Genomic DNA, 19,093 nt, shown 5'->3' with positions numbered 1-19,093 from the left:
AGTAGGCTCAGGAAACTATACATTAGTTGATTGACAGTTGAGAGGTGGGACGAAAGAGCCAGAGCTCAACCCCCGCAAGCACAACTAGGTAAATACAACTAGGTAAGTACACACACACACACACAAACACACAAGGTGGAATTGTCGCATTGGAAGGAAATGCCTCTGTACCTGAAACATTTGCAGAAATACTGAGAAAGAGCACAGAAGCAATGGCCACAGTGAGGGAGGTAGCCATGCAAGCACTACCTCACAGGAAGCAGCAAGGTGCACCAGTCAGCTGCTGGAAAGAGTGATAGCTGTAGGCATCAAAGAACAGGAAGGATCCAATAGGCAAGAATGGAATAGCAAGGACAGAGAGGCAGTATATGGGATACTAAAGGGGTTAAGGATGAAAGGGGCTGAACAAAACATTGAGAAGGTATTCATGTTGGGCTGGTACAACAAGAACAGAGACCGCCTGGTGAAGATAGTGTTTGCAAACGAGACCACGAAGGAGGTTATTCTACAAAGGAAGAGTCATCTGCAGTATGTGGAGGAATACAAAAAGGTATTCCTCCAGAGGGACAGGAAGAAGAAGGAGAAAGCCAGGGCAGCAGAGGCAAGGAGGAAGCACAGGGAGAGAGGAGCAAACCAGGAAATCACAGCCCCCAACACAACAGTCCCAGAGGCAAGAGGAGAACCCACAACCAGTATCCCAGCAACGCCAGAGGAGAGGGCAACACCGCCACCCTCCTCTGCACAGAAATCATCCCTACCATTCACCCTACCTGCCCCCACCCAAATGCTCACTCAACCCTCCCCACCCTATTCTGACCCCGTCACCCCTCACCCATTCCCACAAAGTCCCCCCTCCCCCTTTCCCCCCCTGTCTTCCTTCCCCCTTCATCCCATACCCTCCCTATCCCTCTTCCTCCCCTCACCCCGTATCCACCATGTCCCCCCTACCTCCTTATCCCATACCCTACCTGTCCCCTTGACCCCCCCCCCAACACCCCCGAATCCACTGTGACCCTGTTAACTATTTCACAGATCTTCACACCTATTGAGCAGCTTCCTCCGTTGCCTTGAAGCTCACTTTCTTCTGTTCATTCTCTTGTCCTCTTCTTAGTGAGCGTTCTGCTGACAGAGGAAGCTGTTCAATAGATGAGAAGATCTGTGAGATGGTTAACAGGGTCACAGTGGATTCTGGGGTGGGGGTGGGGGGGTTCAAGGGGACAGGTAGGGTATGGGATAAGGATTGTACAATATCATAGATGGAATTACGAATATAACAAGTGAACTTGGGGAATGGCACTAGAAGAAAACCCAGATATAATACCACTCAGAAACAAAGCTAACGAAAATCAAAACAAATGCAGTGTTCCCAAAAGACTACTATGTAGTGAGGAAAGAGAGAGAAGGAAGAGGAGGAGGTGGTGTAGCTTTGATGATAAGAAAAGGCTGGAGTTTTGAAGAGATGGTTGTTCAGGACTGTGTAGATTTCAGTGACTACATAACAAGTACCATAGCAATTGGAGGACAAAAAATTATAGTAGTAGTCATATATAAACACCCCACCAAGTGACAGAAGACCCAGACAGGAATGTGATCGAAACAACATGGCCACCATCAATATAATAGTGAGAGCAGCTTCTGTAGCTAACAGGAATGGACCCAGACTACTAATTATGAGAGACTTAGACTTATGAGAGAGAGAGAACCACGAGAAGATAGAATGGGAGAACAGGGACCCACATGGAGGACTGGACACATGGAGAGCTAAGCTGCTGGACGTAGCAACAAAAAACTTTCTAAGCCAACACATCAAGGGACTGACAGAATGAGAGGAGAGGATGAACCAGCTATGCTTGATTTAATATTTACCCTAAATGAGTCGGATATAAGGGAAGTTAAGTTGGAAGCCCCCTAAGGAACGAGTGATCACAGTATATTGATCTTTGAGTACCTGGTAGTGCTAGGAATTATCTCCCCAAAAAAAGAACTAGAAAACAAAAGGCTGGCATACTGAAAGGGGAATTATAAGGAGATGAAAAGTTTCCTAAGGGAAAAACCTTGGCAAACAGACCTCAAATCTAAGTCTGTACAAGATATGATAGACTATGTCACCCAAAAGTGTCAGGAGGCAGTAAACAGGTTCATTCCGGCCCAAAGGGAAAACCCCGAGAGGCAAAAGAAGAATGCATGATATAATAGGGCTCTCTCTCTCTCCCCCCAACCCGATCTGCCCTCCTGACAAATCCTATCACTGCACAACTAGGAACCGGGGCAAGCATGACAGCCTGAGGTAACAAGGGAACAGGGAAAGTCAAGGTGACGAAATGAAGGAAATGTTCGCCCAGTTTCTGGAGGACATCAAGAGTGAGATGCAGGAAATGATGCAGGAAATGAAGAATGAAATAAGGAACCTGAAAAAAGAGCTGAGAGCAGCAAAGGAGGAGATTAGAGCCCTCAAAGAGAACAGTATCGATGCTGAGACTCAGATAATCATCAAGGGAGAAGGTGGTAATAGTATTTTGGAAAAGAATGCCTCAATAAAAGCAACATTTGCAGAAATGCTAAAAAAAATATCTCTGAAGTAATGTCTGCATTGATGGAGGTAGCCATGAAAGCAGCCACCTCACAGGAAGCGGCACGCTCCACTAGCCAGCTACTGGAAAGGAAAAGATCTGTGGTAGCTGTGGGTATTACTGAGCAGGAAGGTTCCAATAGCACAGAGTGGAATGATAAGGACAAAGCGGCAGTGAATGAAATACTGAAGGCACTAGACATGGAAGGGGGCTGAACATAGCATTGAGAAGGTTTTCAGGCTAGGCTGGTACAACAAAGACCGAGACCATGTGTTAAAGATAGTGTTTGCAAATGAGAACACAAAGGAAAAAAACTAACAAGGAAGAGCTACCTGCAATATGTGGGAGAATTCAAAAATGTATTCCTCCAGAGGGACATGATGAGGGAGGAGAGAGCCATGATGGCAGAAGCAAGGAAGAAGTGCAGGGCAAGAGGGGAAATCCAGGAAATAACAGCTCCCAACACAACATCCCCAGAGGCGAGGGGGGAAACCCACAACAAGCTACCCAGTAACACCAGCGGGGAGGGCAACCCCGCTCCACCCTCCTCTTCATAGAAAACCCCCTACCCCAAACCCACCCTGCCCCCACTCAAATGCTCAGCCAAATCTCCCTCCCCTCACACCCCATCCCTGCCCTTCTATCCCTCCCCTCCTCCCACCATGTCTCCCTCCCCCCTTTGCCTTCCTGTCCTCCCTCCCCCTTCACTTGACCCCCCACCCCTCATCCCAGTATCCTCTGAGACCTTGTTATCCACCTCATAAATCCTCACACCCATGGAACAGCTTCCTCCACCAGCAGAACACTCACCAAGGAGGCGATTTGAGAAGGGACAGAAGAAAGTGAGCCTCATGGCAATGTACACTAACATTTATGGAATTACAAATAAAGCAAATGAAAGTGGAGAATGGGTACTAGAGGAAAACCCAGACATAATGGCTCTCACAGAAATAAAACTAACGAAAACCATAACAAATACAGCGTTCCCACAGGACTATTATGTTATGAGGAAAGAGAGGGAAGGAAGAGGTAGTGCTGGTGTAGCTCTGCTGGTAAGAAAAGGCTGGGATTTTGAGGAGATGGTTATTCAGGTTTGTGAAGGTTTCAGTGACTACACAACAGATACAATAACAACTGGAGGGCAAAAAATTATAGTTGAAGTCATATATAATCCACCACCAAATGACAGAAGACCCAGACAAGAATATGATAGAAACAACATGGTCATCATTAACATAATAGAGAGAGCAGCTTCTGTTGCTAGCAGGAATGGATCTGGACTACTAATCATGGAAGACTTCAACCATGGGAAGATAGATTGGGAGAACAAAGACCCGCCTGGAGGACCAGAAACATAGAGAGCTAAGCTGCTGGACGTGGCATCAAGAAACTTTCTAAGCCAGCACATCAAGGAACCAACAAGAATGCGAGAAGATGAACCAGCAATGCTCGATCTGATATATACCTTAAATGAGTGGGATATAAGGGAAGTTAAGATGGAAGCACTCTTGGGAATGAGTGATCACAGTGTATTGAACTTTGAGTACCTGGTAAAGCTAGGAATTATCTCCCCCAAAAAAGAAATAGGAAACAAAAAGCTGGCATACCGAAAAGGGAATTATGAGATGAGAAGTTTCCTAAGGGAAATACCTTGGGACACAGACCTTAGAGCTAAGTCTGTACAAGATATGATGGACTATGTCACCCAAAAGTGTCAGGAGGCAGTAAACAGGTTCATCCCAGCCCAAAGAGAAAAATCCGAGGAGCAAAAGAAGAATCCATGGTATAATAGGACATGCATGGAAGCAAAGAAACTGAACAAAAGGGCATGGAGAAACTTCTGGAATAACAGAACACCAGAAAGCAGAGGGAGAGATACCAGAGAACCAGGAATGAGTATGTCAGGGAGAGAAGAGAAGCAGAGAAAAGTTATGAAAATGATATAGCAAACAAAGCCAAGACCGAACCAAAGCTACTCCATAGTCACATCAGGAGGAAAACAATAGTGAAAGAGCAGGTAATGAAACTTACAACAGGCGAGGACAGGTATACAGAGAATGACAAAGAGGGGTGTGAACAACTCAACAAGATTTTCCAGGAGGTCTTCACAATAGAACAAGGTGAGGTCACTGTGCTAGGAGAAAGGGAAGTATACCAGGTGGCCTTGGAAGGATTCGAAATTATGAGTGATGAAGTCAAGAGACACCTTCTGGATCTGGATGTTAGAAAGGCTGTTGGTCCAGACGGGATCTCACCATGGGTACTGAAAGAGTGTGAAGAGGCACTTTGCTTGCCACTCTCCATAGTTTATAGTAGGTCACTGGAGACAGGAAACCTACCAGAAATATGGAAGACGGCGAATGTGGTCCCAATATACAAAAAGGGCGACAGGCAAGAGGCACTAAACTACAGGCCAGTGTCCTTGACTTGTATACCATGCAAGGTAATGGAGAAGAGTGTGAGGAAAAAACCTAGTAACACATCTGGAGAGAAGGGACTTCGTGACAAATCGCCAACATGGGTTATGGGAGGGTAAATCTTGCCTAACTGGCTTAATAGAAATCTACGACCAGGTAACAAATATTAAGCAAGAAAGAGAAGGCTGGGCGGACTGCATTTTCTTGAATTGTCGGAAAGCCTTTGACACAGTACCCTTAAGAGGCTCGTACATAAGCTGGAGAGACAGGCAGGTGTCGCTGGTAAGGTGCTCCAATGGATAAGGGAGTACTTAAGCAATAGGAAGCAGAGAGTTACGGTGAGGGGTGAGACCTCAGATTGGCGTGAAGTCACCAGTGGAATCCGGCAGGGCTCTGAACTCGGTCCTATCTTGTTTTTTATATATTTAAATGATCTCCTGGAGGGTATAGATTCATTTCTCTCAGTGTTTGCGGAAGACACCAAATTTATGAGAACGATTAAGACAGAGGTGGACTGCTTGAGACTTCAAGAAGACCTAGACAAGCTGAAGGAATGTTCAAACAAATGGTTGTTAGAGTTTAACCCAAGCAAATGTAATGTAATAAAGATAGGTGTAGGGAGCAGGAGGCCAGATACAAGGTACCATCTGGGAGATGAAATACTTCAAGAGTCAGAGAAAGAAAAAGACTTGGGGGTTGATATCACGCCAGACCTGTCTCCTGCAGCCCATATCAAGAGGATAACACCAGCGGCATATGCCAGGCTGGCCAACATAAGATCGGCATTCAGAAACTTGTGTAAGAAATCATTCAGAACTTTGTATACCACATATGTCAGGCCAATCCTGGAGTATGCAGCCCCAGCATGGAGTCCATATCTAGCCAAGGATACGACCAAACTGGAAAAGGTTCAAAGGTTTGCCACCAGACTAGTACCCGAGCTGAGAGGTATGAGCTACGAGGAGAGACTACGAGAATTAAACCTCACTTCGCTGGAAGACAGAAGAGTTAGGGAGGACATGATCACCACATTCAAGATTCTCAAGAGAATTGATAGGTTAGATAAAGACAGTCTATTTAACACAAGGGGCACACGCACTAGGGGACACAGGTGGAAACTGAGTGCCCAAATGAGCCACAGAGATATTAGAAAGAACTTTTTTAGTGTCAGAGTGGTTGACAAATGGAATGCATTAGGAAGTGATGTGGTGGAGGCTGACTCCATACATAGTTTCAATTGTAGATATGATAGAACCCAATAGGCTCAGGAACCTGTACACCTGTTTAGTGACGGTTGAGAGGCGGGACCAAAGAGCTAAAGCTCAACTTCCGCAAGCACAACTAGGTGAGTACAACTAGGTGAGTACACACACACACACACACACACACACAAACGATTCAGACATAAGAGAAATCGGTCTTGAAGGCCCCGTGGGTGTGAGTGAACACAGTGTACTCTTGTTTGAGTATCTGGTCGAAGATGGGTTAATGTACTCAAGGAAGGGACCAGAAAGCAAGAGACTGGCATTCCGAAAGGGAAACTATGTGGAGATAAAAAAAATTCCTATCTGATATAGCTTGAGAAACAGAGCTCAGAGGAAAGACGGTTCAAGACGTGATGGACTACATCACACAAAAGTGTAAGGAGGCAGTAGATAAGTTTGTCGCAGTCCAAAATGAAAAAACAAATAAATGCAGATGAGCAACCCATGATTTAATCAGAGATGTAAGCTACAAAAGCAACTAAGTAAAAGTCCATAGAGAAACAATAGAAATAACAGGACCCCTTAGAGCAGAGAAGGATACCAGAGTGACAGGAATCAATACGTCAGAGTGAGAAGAGAGGCACCCTGTTAGTGGAAGAGGTTTTTGGTGGTAGTGGTTGTTGGTTGTTGTTGATGGTAGTGGTTGTTGGTTGTTGTTGGTGATAGTGGTTGTTGGTTGTTGTTGGTGATAGTGGTTGTTGTTATTGGTAGTGGTCGTTGGTGGTAATGATTGTTGGTGGCTGTGGTTGTTGGTAGTGGTTGTTAGTGGTATTAGTTGTTGGAGGTAGTGGTTGTTGATTGTTGTTTGTGATAGTGGTTGTAGGTGGTAGTGGTTGTTGGTTGTTGTTGATGATAGTGGTTGTTGTATTTGGTAGTGGTTGTTGGTTGTTGTTGGTGGTAATGGTTCTGGTGGTTGTGGGTAGTTGTTGTTGGTGGTAGTGGTTGTTGATGATATTGGTTGTTGGTGGTAGTGGTTGTTGGTGGTATTGGTTGTTGGTGGTTTTTGTAGTGTTGGTTGTTGGTGGTATTGGTTGTTGGTGGTTTTTGTAGTGTTGGTTGTTGGTTGTTTTTTGTAGCAGTGGTTGTTGGTGGAACTGGTTGTTGATGGTTGTGGGTATTCTTGGTTGTGGTTGTTGGTGGTAATGGGTGTTGGTGGTAGTGGTTGTTTTTTTATTGAAGTGGTTTTTGTTAGTTGTCGTGGATATTGGTGGTAGTTGTTGGTGGTGGTAGTCCTTCTTGTGGTGATTGTTGGTGGTTGTGGCAGTTGATTGTAGTCGTTATTGGTTGTTGTTGTTGGTGGTGGTTGTTGGTAGTAGTGGTTGTTGGTAATAGTGGTTGTTAGTGGTAGTGGTTGTTAGTGGTAGTGGTTGTTAGTGGTATTAGTTGTTGGTGGTAGTTGTTGTTGGTAGTGGTTGTTGATGTGAGTGGTTGTTGGTGGGACTGGTTGTTGGTTGTTGGTTGTTGTTGGTAGTAGTGGTTATTGGTGGTTGTTGTTGGTGGTGGTAGTAGTTGTTAGTGGTAGGGGTTGTTGGTGGTAGTGGTTCTTGGTGATAGTGGTAGTTGATGGTTGTGGTTGTTGTTGGTTGAGTTTGTTGTTGCTGGTGGTAATAGTTGTTGTTGGTGGTGGTGGTTGTTTGTGGTTGTGGTGGTTGGTTGTTGTTGGTGGTAGTTGTAGTTGGTGGTTGTGGCTGTTTGTGGTAAGCTTGAGCATAATTTTTCTTCGAATACACCTCATTTTGTGCGGCCACGTGAGCAACACAAATGCCAATAAGTTTGAATGCTTCCCAAGCCAATATGCAACTGAAAACTCCACACCCCAGAAAGATTCGAACCCAGACAGCCAGGAGCACTATGCACATGGCATACCCGATTCCTTAACCGCTCGACCAACCGTGACTGTACAAAAGTCATTGGTAGAGGAGGCTATATCCCCAACGACCCGACAGCACTTGGTGGTAATCTTTTGCATAGATATTTCTTCGAATCACCTCACTTTATGAGGGCCCCGTGAGCAACATAAATGCCAACAAGCTTGAATGGTCTCTGTTACGAACCTTACCTCCTGTGGAGGTTAGTTTCAAGTATAAAATGCTGATGGACACAGTGGAGAATTTTCGATAAGAAAATATCTACAGCTGATTTCAGGGTGGCCGCGAGTTACCAGTAATACTCCGCCCAGCAAAGTAGTTCCTTCTCAGCTGGAGGTTGTCAGGAATAATGTGAACTGGAATAGCCTAACTATGTGAGGGTAAAATGGACTCAATCTAAAAGCATGCATGGGGAATATGGTAAATAAAGGTTTGGGACGGAGAGCCTTACGGTGTCATGAACCCGCTTGGGGGTTATATCACTTCCTAATGACCTTGTGTTGTAAGGAACAACTTTTCATATGTGTAATATCGTGTGTTTTATACATATAAATTAATTTGTGTCTTTGTACTTGGCTGTTTACCTTACCCTTGATTTGCCCTAGGATTAAGTACAATCATCTATTCCCCTAGACAACATTTAAAGGTCCACCACACTAAATTCTTAACAGGCCTCTAAGACACAGCTAAGACAAAAGTTTTTGACACACACACTCATAACACAATTGGGTAGCCTGTCCGGGAGCGCCTCATTTATTGAGCAGCCTGATCGAAAGCCTAATAAAAGTGGATAGCCTGTAGGTGTAACCTGACAAAAATTGTGTAGCCTATTTATTCACCTTAACTTGTGTAGAAATTTAGAATATTTTAAATATTAGTATAATATGAATATGTACTTTATTACTTATTTATATAAATTTTAATTAATCTTTATGAAAAGTGTTTTAAGAAATTTTTGTGTGTGTTCTCGAGTACAAAAAATTTACCAGTTGACAGGGCAGTCAAGTGAACTAAGTACTGTCCTTATCAGTTTTCAAAACAAATTCTCAGCCTTAAAAGAGAAAGGTGGTGCAGAAGCATAAATTTTGTGTTGGAGTCTGCCGTATCTTAGCACACTAAAAATGGATTTGGTAGCACAACATATTGTCGACAATCCTAGTGTTGAGGGTTTGAAAACGGCAAAACAGTCTAATCCTAGTGGCTGTTGGGAAGCACTATGTACTATTATTGCACATTGGAATAGTGAAGACGGAACTGCTAAGACAGATAATGATGCACTGGGTAGATGAGCAAATTCTCCCACCGGAAATATTAGAGCAGTCCCCATTCACCAGTGGTGCAAATGTTGTAAATACAGGAAAGGTGGAGACTCAGATGCAGTGGGAGGCAGATTTGGAACTAAAGAAGTTGCAGTTGGAGGCAGAGCAAGCTCAGAAAAGGTAAAAGGCAGAGCAAGCTCAGTAGAGGCTAGAGGCAGAACAAACTCAAGAACTAGCTATGAAGAGGTTAGAAGTGGAGCAAGCTCAGAAAAAAATAGAGTTAGATATTAGGCTAGCAGAATTGGGAATTAGATCAGAAAATACAGGTGTTGTTAACTTAGGAACACCTGGGGGCAGTTAAAGGTTAACAAAAATGTCAAGTTTCCTCTATTCTGTTAGACTGACCCAGACCAGTTCTTTACTCATTTTGAAAAGTTGGCACAGAGTATGGAATGGCATGAAACGCAATGGGTATCTCTTCTGTAGGGTCAGTTGGTAGGAAAGGCACAGAAGATATTTGCATCTATGCCTTTGAGGAACAGTTTTGGCTATGAGAAGGTAAAGGCAGCCATCCTTACTGCTTATCAACTTGTTCCTGAGGCTTGTAGGCAAAAGTTTAGGCAACTGAGACAAGACCCAAGTCAAACCTTGGTAGAATTTGCTCAAGAGAAATATAATATGTTTAATAAATGGTTAGATGCAGAAAAAATTATGGATCTGGACTCTCTAAAAAATTTACTCTTAGTAGAAGAATTTTTATCTTGCATACCTTCCGATGTGGCTTTGTATTTGGCAGAGAAATTACCCAGAGATATTTATGAGTTGGCTAAATTAGCAGATGAATATGAGTTGATGCATAAAGTAACTTTTAAAAATAAAATTCAATCAAATAGGCAAGGATCTGGTCGAGTACTAAACTCCTGAGTCAGATTTGGGTCCCACATGCTCCACCCAACAGCAGGTCAAGGAAACACTTTTTCAAAGGTGCCAGGTGGTAAAGAGAGTAATGTGAAACCCAAAGAGGATCTCACCAGTAATAAGCCTCACCCAGAGTTGAAACAGTGTTCCTACTACCATAGGAAGGGTCATGTTGTAAAGAGTTGTTGGTTTCTTCACCCAAAAAAGAGGCTTATGGCATTCACAGCGTGTGAGGGAAGGAAACGAAATGTGTAGCAAAAATAATGGAGAAAAAAGCACTTGGTATAAATCATTTTGGAGAGTTTATATCAAATGGAAAATTACAGTGTGCGAATGGTTTGTGGCATCATGTTAAAATTTTGAGGGATACAGGAGTATCCCAATCTTCACTATTAGAGAGTGTGTTACAATATATACAGTCTACAGAGACAGGGGAGGTAATGATTATACAGAGAATCATTGGAGATTTCCAGACTGTACCCATGAAGGAAGTAAACCCTGACTGTGATTTTATTAAAGGCAATAGTTTAGTAGGTGTTAGTTCTAAATTACCAGTTGCTGGCATTGATCTAATTGTGGGGAATGATCTTGCTGGTAATCGAGTTAAAAGAAATGACCACCCAGTAATGCAAACTAAGCCAGAGGTGATTAATGCACGGACAGATTATGAGGACAAGGTAATGTACCCAGCATGTGCCGTGACCCAGTCAAAATCAGAGTCTCATATATCACAAACTCCCAATAATGTAAGTCAGGAGACAAAATTAGAGGTTAACCAATCAAATACTGAAGTGGATCTTTGTGACACTTTTATGGCCAAGTTGAAAGAAGCAGATGGGAACAGGATGGGGAACACCTCCACCATACCACCTAGGAAAAGAGGTAGGGGAGAGTGTAATTCAGTTACCACATCTAGCTCTTCTGACTTGAGATCAAAATCAAATTTTATTTATCAGCAAAGAACTGATCCTACGTTGACTGACTTGCATAATAAGGCAGTAACTGAACTATAAGCAGAATCGGAGGCTATGACTTATTACTACACTAAAGAGGTGTTGATGCGGAAGTGGAGACCTAGGAGCTCACCTGTGTCACACACTTGGGAGGTAGATAATCAAGTAGTCCTACTGAGGGATTACAGAGAAAAGGTACTAAGTGTAGCCCATGATTCACCAATAGGCGGTCATCAGGGTATTGCAAAAACATATAATAAAATAAGCAAGTACTTTACCTGGCCTGGATTAAAGAAAGATGTCATCCAGTATTGTAATGAATGTCCAGTATGTGTAAAAACTGGCAAACCAAACCAGGTAATACCAAAAGCCCCTTTACAGCCAATTATGGTGGCTGAAGAACCCTGTACCCATATTATAGTTGATGTAGTAGGCCCATTGCCTAGAACCAAGAGTGGTAATATATATATCATCACCATAATGTGTCAGACTACACGCTTTCCTGGGATATTCCCTGTGAGAAATGCTACAACGAAACTGGAAGTAAGGCACATATTGAAATTTTTTACTATTTTTGGTTTACCAAAAGTAATACAGACAGATAACGGGGCCAATTTCACTTCCAAAGGTTTTTAGCAGTTTTGTGGGGAGTTTGGCATCCTCCATAAGACATCCACTACTCACCATCCTGAGAGACAAGGTGTTTTGGAAAGGATGCACCAAACCCTTAAACAAATGCTGAGAACCAGTTGCATGGAAACTGGCAGAGACTGGGATGATGGTCTTCCACTGATGCTCATGGCACTGAGGGATACTTATCAGGAGTCCCTGGGGTGTACACTGAACTCATTAGTTTTTGGCCATGAGGTGAGAAACACACTAACCATCTTAAGAGATAAGTTGGTTGGAAATCCATAGAGTGTTGTGCAGGTAAACTATATTGATGCATTACAAGACAAGTTAAATAAAAACAGGGGTAAAGCCTCAATTTATCTTAAGGAAGCTCAAGGAAAAATGAAGGCACAGTACGATAAAAAGACAAAGCGACGACATTTTGAGGCATGTGATAAAGTGGTGGTACTAATGGCCCGACAGGGACCAACATAGTTGCATAGGTTCCAAGGTCCTTATACAGTGATAAAGAAACTCAGTCCCACCAATTATGTAATCCAAACACCTGATCTCAAGAGAAAGGAAATAGTAGTGCATGTGAATAGGATGAAACTAACAGAAAGGAACTACTAATACCAACCAGGTCCTTAGTGTAACCCATGTAGATGAGAATAATGGGGAATATGATTATGATAATGTATCTAATGCTCATGTACCTTATTTTAGCAATGGTGAGTGGTTGGCTAATGTCCAGAAAATGGTAGAACATTTGTCATCAAAGCAGAAGCAGGACTTGTAGCAGTTGCTAACTTCTCATGCAGACATCTTTGGCGATGTTCCCTCCCAGATTACAGTTATTTACCACGACATCGAGGTGAGAGACAACCAACCAGTCAAGTCACACCCATATAGAGTCAACCATACCAAGTTGAATCTCATCCAGAAAGAAGTCGACTACATGCTTCGACATGGATTGGTGAGACCTAGCAGCAGCAGTTAGAGTAGTCCGTGTATTTTGGTTCCAAAGAAGGATGGAACTCACAGGTTGGTCATTGACTACCGTAAGCTAAATGTAATGACTGTTGATGATAACTTTCCAATACCTAGATTAGATGATTGGTATTACTATCAACCTCTGAAGGGGTATTAAGAACCATCAACCGCTGAAGGGTTATTAAGGACTATCAACCTCTGAAGTGTTATTAAGGGCTATCAACCTCTGAAGTGTTATTAAGGACTATCAACCTCTGAAGTGTTATTAAGGGCTATCGACCTCTGAAGTGTTATTAAGGATTATCAACCTCTGAAGTGTTACTAAGGACTATCATCCTATGAAGTGTTATTAGGGTATATCAACCTCTGAAGGGTTATTAAAGACTATCAATCTCTGAAGGCTTATTAAAGACTATCAATCTCTCGGGTGTCTTGATATCCTAATTAGTTCCTATAATGAAACTATATTCAGTGTCATATCAAAGACTCATAATCGTTATTAGATGATATGAGTTAGTTTTATGTACATGACTTTAGGGTTATGAGGCAAGAAAATTATAATAAATAATATTGTCGGGGACAGGAAGCCTGTATAAATATATCCTTTAGGCTAGTACAAATAGGTTCTCCTCAGGGTCAAACTACTGACTCTACAGTAATTGGATGCAACTCCACATTAATTGCCTAGCTCCCAGGCACCTATTTTATTGCAAGGGGAACAGAGACATCAGTTGAAAGGAAAAGTGTCCGGGTTTTTAACTTGCGGGGAGGTAAATTGCGAGTCAGTGACGTAGACTACTGCTGTGCTGCTTACCCTACACGTGTTCTTACAGATAAATCATGATAAACATTGTTATCCCTTATTGTTATTAGGCCAATCGGGCCTTGCATTGCAGACTAAGAAGTGCGTTCTGGCTACTAGGTACGACATATATATATATAAATATTTATAATAAATATAAATATATATATATATATATATATATATATATATATATATATATATATATATATATATATATATATATATATGTCGTACCTAGTAGCCAGAACGCACTTGTCAGCCTACTATGCAAGGCCCAATTTGCCTAATAAGCCAAGTTTTCATGAATTAATTGTTTTTCGACAACCTAACCTACCTAACCTAACCTAACCTAACTTTTTCGGCTACCTAACCTAACCTAACCTATAAAGATAGGTTAGGTTAGGTTAGGTAGGGTTGGTTAGGTTCGGTCACATATCTACGTTAATTTTAACTCAAATAAAAAAAAATTGACCTCATACATAATGAAATGGGTAGCTTTATCATTTCATAAGAAAACAAATAGAGAAAATATATTAATTCAGGAAAACTTGGCTTATTAGGCAAATCGGGCCTTGCATATTAGGCTGAGAAGTGCGTTCTGGCTACTAGGTACAACATATATATATATATATATATATATATATATATATATATATATATATATATATATATATATATATATATATATATATATATATATGTATGTCGTACCTAATAGCCAGAACGCACTTCTCAGCCTACTATTCAAGGCCCGATTTGCCTAATAAGCCAAGTTTTCATGAATTAATGTTTTTTCGTCTACCTAACCTACCTAACCTAACCTAACCTCGCTTTTTTTGGCTACCTAACCTAACCTTACCTATAAATATAGGTTAGATTAGGTTAGGTAGGGTTGGTTAGGTTCGGTCATATATCTACGTTAATTTTAACTCCAATAAAAAAACATTGACCTCATACATAGAGAAAAGGGTTGCTTTATCATTTCATAAGAAAAAAATTATAGTAAATATATTAATTCAGGAAAACTTGGCTTATTAGGCAAATCGGGCCTTGAATAGTAGGCTGAAAAGTGAGTTCTGGCTACTAGGTACGACATATATATATATATGTCGTACCTAGTAGCCAGAACGCACTTCTCAGCCTACTATGCAAGGCCCGATTTGCCTAATAAGCCAAGTTTTCATGAATTAATTGTTTTTCGACTACCTAACCGACCTAACCAAACCTAACCTAACTTTTTCGGGTACCTAACCTAACCTAACCTATAAAGATAGGTTGGGTTAGGTTAGGTAGGGTTGGTTAGGTTCGGTCATATATCTACGTTAATTTTAACTCCAATAAAAAAATAATTACCTCATACATAATGAAATGGGAAGATTTATCATTTCATAAGAAAAAAATTTGAGAAAATATATTATTTCATGAAAACTTGGCTTATTAGGCAAATCGGACCTTGCATAGTAGTCTGAGAAGTGCGTTCTGGCTACTAGGTATGACATATATATATATATAACTGAAAACTCACACCCCAGAAGTGACTCGAACCCATACTCCCACAACTGGTATGTACAGGGACGCCTTAATCCGCTTGACCATCACGACCGGACATAAGGAAGTGATAGCCGAGGCTATATGAACCACTTCCCCGCCGGCACTCGGATGGTAATCTTGGGCATAGCATTTTATCAAATCACCTCATTCTTTGGGGCACACGTGAGGAACACAAATGCAAACAAGCCTGAATGGTCCCCAGGACTATATACAACTGAAAACTCACACCCCAGAAGTGACTCGAACCCATACTCCCACAACTGGTATGTACAGGGACGCCTTAATCCGCTTGACCATCACGACCGGACATAAGGAAGTGATAGCCGAGGCTATATGAACCACTTCCCCGCCGGCACTCGGATGGTAATCTTGGGCATAGCATTTTATCAAATCACCTCATTCTTTGGGGCACACGTGAGGAACACAAATGCAAACAAGCCTGAATGGTCCCCAGGACTATATACAACTGAAAACTCACACCCCAGAAGTGACTCGAACCCATACTCCCACAACTGGTATGTACAGGGACGCCTTAATCCGCTTGACCATCACGACCGGACATAAGGAAGTGATAGCCGAGGCTATATGAACCACTTCCCCGCCGGCACTCGGATGGTAATCTTGGGCATAGCATTTTATCAAATCACCTCATTCTTTGGGGCACACGTGAGGAACACAAATGCAAACAAGCCTGAATGGTCCCCAGGACTATATACAACTGAAAACTCACACCCCAGAAGTGACTCGAACCCATACTCCCACAACTGGTATGTACAGGGACGCCTTAATCCGCTTGACCATCACGACCGGACATAAGGAAGTGATAGCCGAGGCTATATGAACCACTTCCCCGCCGGCACTCGGATGGTAATCTTGGGCATAGCATTTTATCAAATCACCTCATTCTTTGGGGCACACGTGAGGAACACAAATGCAAACAAGCCTGAATGGTCCCCAGGACTATATACAACTGAAAACTCACACCCCAGAAGTGACTCGAACCCATACTCCCACAACTGGTATGTACAGGGACGCCTTAATCCGCTTGACCATCACGACCGGACATAAGGAAGTGATAGCCGAGGCTATATGAACCACTTCCCCGCCGGCACTCGGATAGTTATCTTGGGCATAGCATTTTACCAAATCACCTCATTCTTTGGGGCACACGTGAGGAACACAAATGCGAACAAGCCTGAATGGTCCCCAGGACAATATGCAACTGAAAACTCACACCCCAGAAGTGACTCGAACCCATACTCCCAGAAGCAACGCAACTGGTATGTACAAGACGCCTTAATCCACTTAACCATCACGACCGGACATAATGAGGTGATAGCCGAGGCTATTTGAACCACCCCACCGCTGGCACTCGGATAGTTATCTTGGGCATAGCATTTTACCAAATCACCTCATTCTTTGGGGCACACGTGAGGAACACAAATGCGAACAAGCCTGAATGGTCTTGTACATACCAGTTGCGTTGCTTCTGGGAGTATGGGTTCGAGTCACTTCTGGGGTGTGAGTTTTCAGTTGCATATTGTCCTGGGGACCATTCAGGCTTGTTCGCATTTGTGTTCCTCACGTGTGCCCCAAAGAATGAGGTGATTTGGTAAAATGCTATGCCCAAGATAACTATCCGAGTGCCGGCGGTGGGGTGGTTCAAATAGCCTCGGCTATCACCTCATTATGTCCGGTCGTGATGGTCAAGTGGATTAAGGCGTCTTGTACATACCAGTTGCGTTGCTTCTGGGAGTATGGGTTCGAGTCACTTCTGGGGTGTGAGTTTTCAGTTGCATATTGTCCTGGGGACCATTCAGGCTTGTTCGCATTTGTGTTCCTCACGTGTGCCCCAAAGAATGAGGTGATTTGGTAAAATGCTATGCCCAAGATAACTATCCGAGTGCCGGCGGTGGGGTGGTTCAAATAGCCTCGGCTATCACCTCATTATGTCCGGTCGTGATGGTCAAGTGGATTAAGGCGTCTTGTACATACCAGTTGCGTTGCTTCTGGGAGTATGGGTTCAAGTCACTTCTGGGGTGTGAGTTTTCAGCTGCATATTGTCCTGGGGACCATTCAGGCTTGTTCGCATTTGTGTTCCTCACGTGTGCCCCAAAGAATGAGGTGATTTGGTAAAATGCTATGCCCAAGATAACTATCCGAGTGCCGGCGGTGGGGTGGTTCAAATAGCCTCGGCTATCACCTCATTATGTCCGGTCGTGATGGTCAAGTGGATTAAGGCGTCTTGTACATACCAGTTGCGTTGCTTCTGGGAGTATGGGTTCGAGTCACTTCTGGGGTGTGAGTTTTCAGTTGCATATTGTCCTGGGGACCATTCAGGCTTGTTCGCATATATATATATATATATATATATATATATATATATATATATATATATATATATATATAAATATATATATAAATATATATATATAATATATATATATATATATATATATATATATATATAATATATATATATATATATATATATATATATATATATATATATATATATATATATATATATGCGGAAAATCCACAGAGAAATATGAAATGAGGTGAACGTTTCGGCCTGTTAAAGCCTTTGTCAACACCAGACTAAGGAGAAGGGAGAAGGGGGGAGGATATATAGGCCGACACCTGACCAACCCATCCCTAGGAAAGAATCAACCAAAAACAGGTATAGCTTAGCTTAGAATGGTCAAAGAGGATTAAGCGGTCAGAGAAAAAGGATGAAAGATTAAAGAAAAGCCTCATGAACACACAATATATGAATATACAATTATAATGAGACATTGTAAGCCTCTTTATCAAAGTTGTTTCTTAAACTGTTGTGCAATATTATAACTAAAAAATGGATCAAGTTTGTACATTCCAGTACTAACAATAAGAAGATTTGGACACTGACTGATTAGAGCAGACTCAATCAAATTCCGTTCCACGAAATCCCCACAATTGGTAATGCTTTTTGCCCCATTCCAGTTAATATAGTGATCGCATAAACTCGTATGTAGATACAATGCATTAGACGTTTGGGCAGTTTTAATACTATAAGCATGTTGTGACAACCGCAATTGTAAGGACTTTCCTGTTTGTCCAAGGTACACAGAATCACAATCATTGCAGGGAATCGAATACACACAACCTGCTGTATCAGGGGAGTTTTTTATTAAATTGGATTTGATCGTACTATTAGTGAACACCAAATTGATATTAAGTTTCTTAAAAATCAGAGACAATTTTTCAAGTCCACTCGCATAAGGTACCACCAATGAGTTAATAATTTTTGGTTTCGCCTTAGGGACGTGATTATAAAACGTACGCTTGTCTTGTTCAAACGAAAAATCCAAAAACCTCTTAGAATATTGTAAACTCTTCTCAATTTCTTTTCAATGTGAATGGGGCAAAAAGCATTACCAATTGTGGGGATTTCGTGGAACGGAATTTGATTGAGTCGGCTCTAATCAGTGTCCAAATCTTCTTAATGTTAGTACTGGAATGTACAAATTTGATCCATTTTTAAGTTATAATATTGCACAACAGTTTAAGAAACAACTTTGATAGAGAGGCTTACAATGTCTCATTATAATTGTATATTCATATATTGTGTGTTCATGAGGCTTTTCTTTAATCTTTCATCCTTTTTCTCTGACCGCTTAATCCTCTTTGACCATTCTAAGCTAAGCTATACCTGTTTTTTGTTAATTCTTTCCTAGGGATGGGTTGGTCAGGTGTCGGCCTATATATCCTCCCCCTACTCCCTTCTCCTTAGTCAGTCTGGTGTTGACAAAGGCTTTAACAGGCCGAAACGTTCACCTCATTTCATATTTCTCTGTGGATTTTCCGCATAAAATGATCAGTGTTTTGTGATCGTCAATT

The 19,093-nt window shown here is 42.0% G+C and overlaps 1 protein-coding gene across 9 annotated transcripts in view; it reads right to left on the bottom strand.

The window, feature by feature from the left end:
* Positions 1-19,093, bottom strand: part of LOC123760100 (anoctamin-1) — a 320,419-nt gene that overhangs the window by 218,490 nt on the left and 82,836 nt on the right. The window lies entirely within an intron of this gene.

The sequence above is a fragment of the Procambarus clarkii genome, chromosome 16 (genome assembly GCF_040958095.1).
Source record: "Procambarus clarkii isolate CNS0578487 chromosome 16, FALCON_Pclarkii_2.0, whole genome shotgun sequence".
In the NCBI taxonomy this organism is placed as follows: Eukaryota; Metazoa; Arthropoda; class Malacostraca; order Decapoda; family Cambaridae; genus Procambarus; species Procambarus clarkii.
Note: the sequence above shows the minus strand (reverse complement) of the source record. Positions and strands in the feature narration are given on the sequence as shown.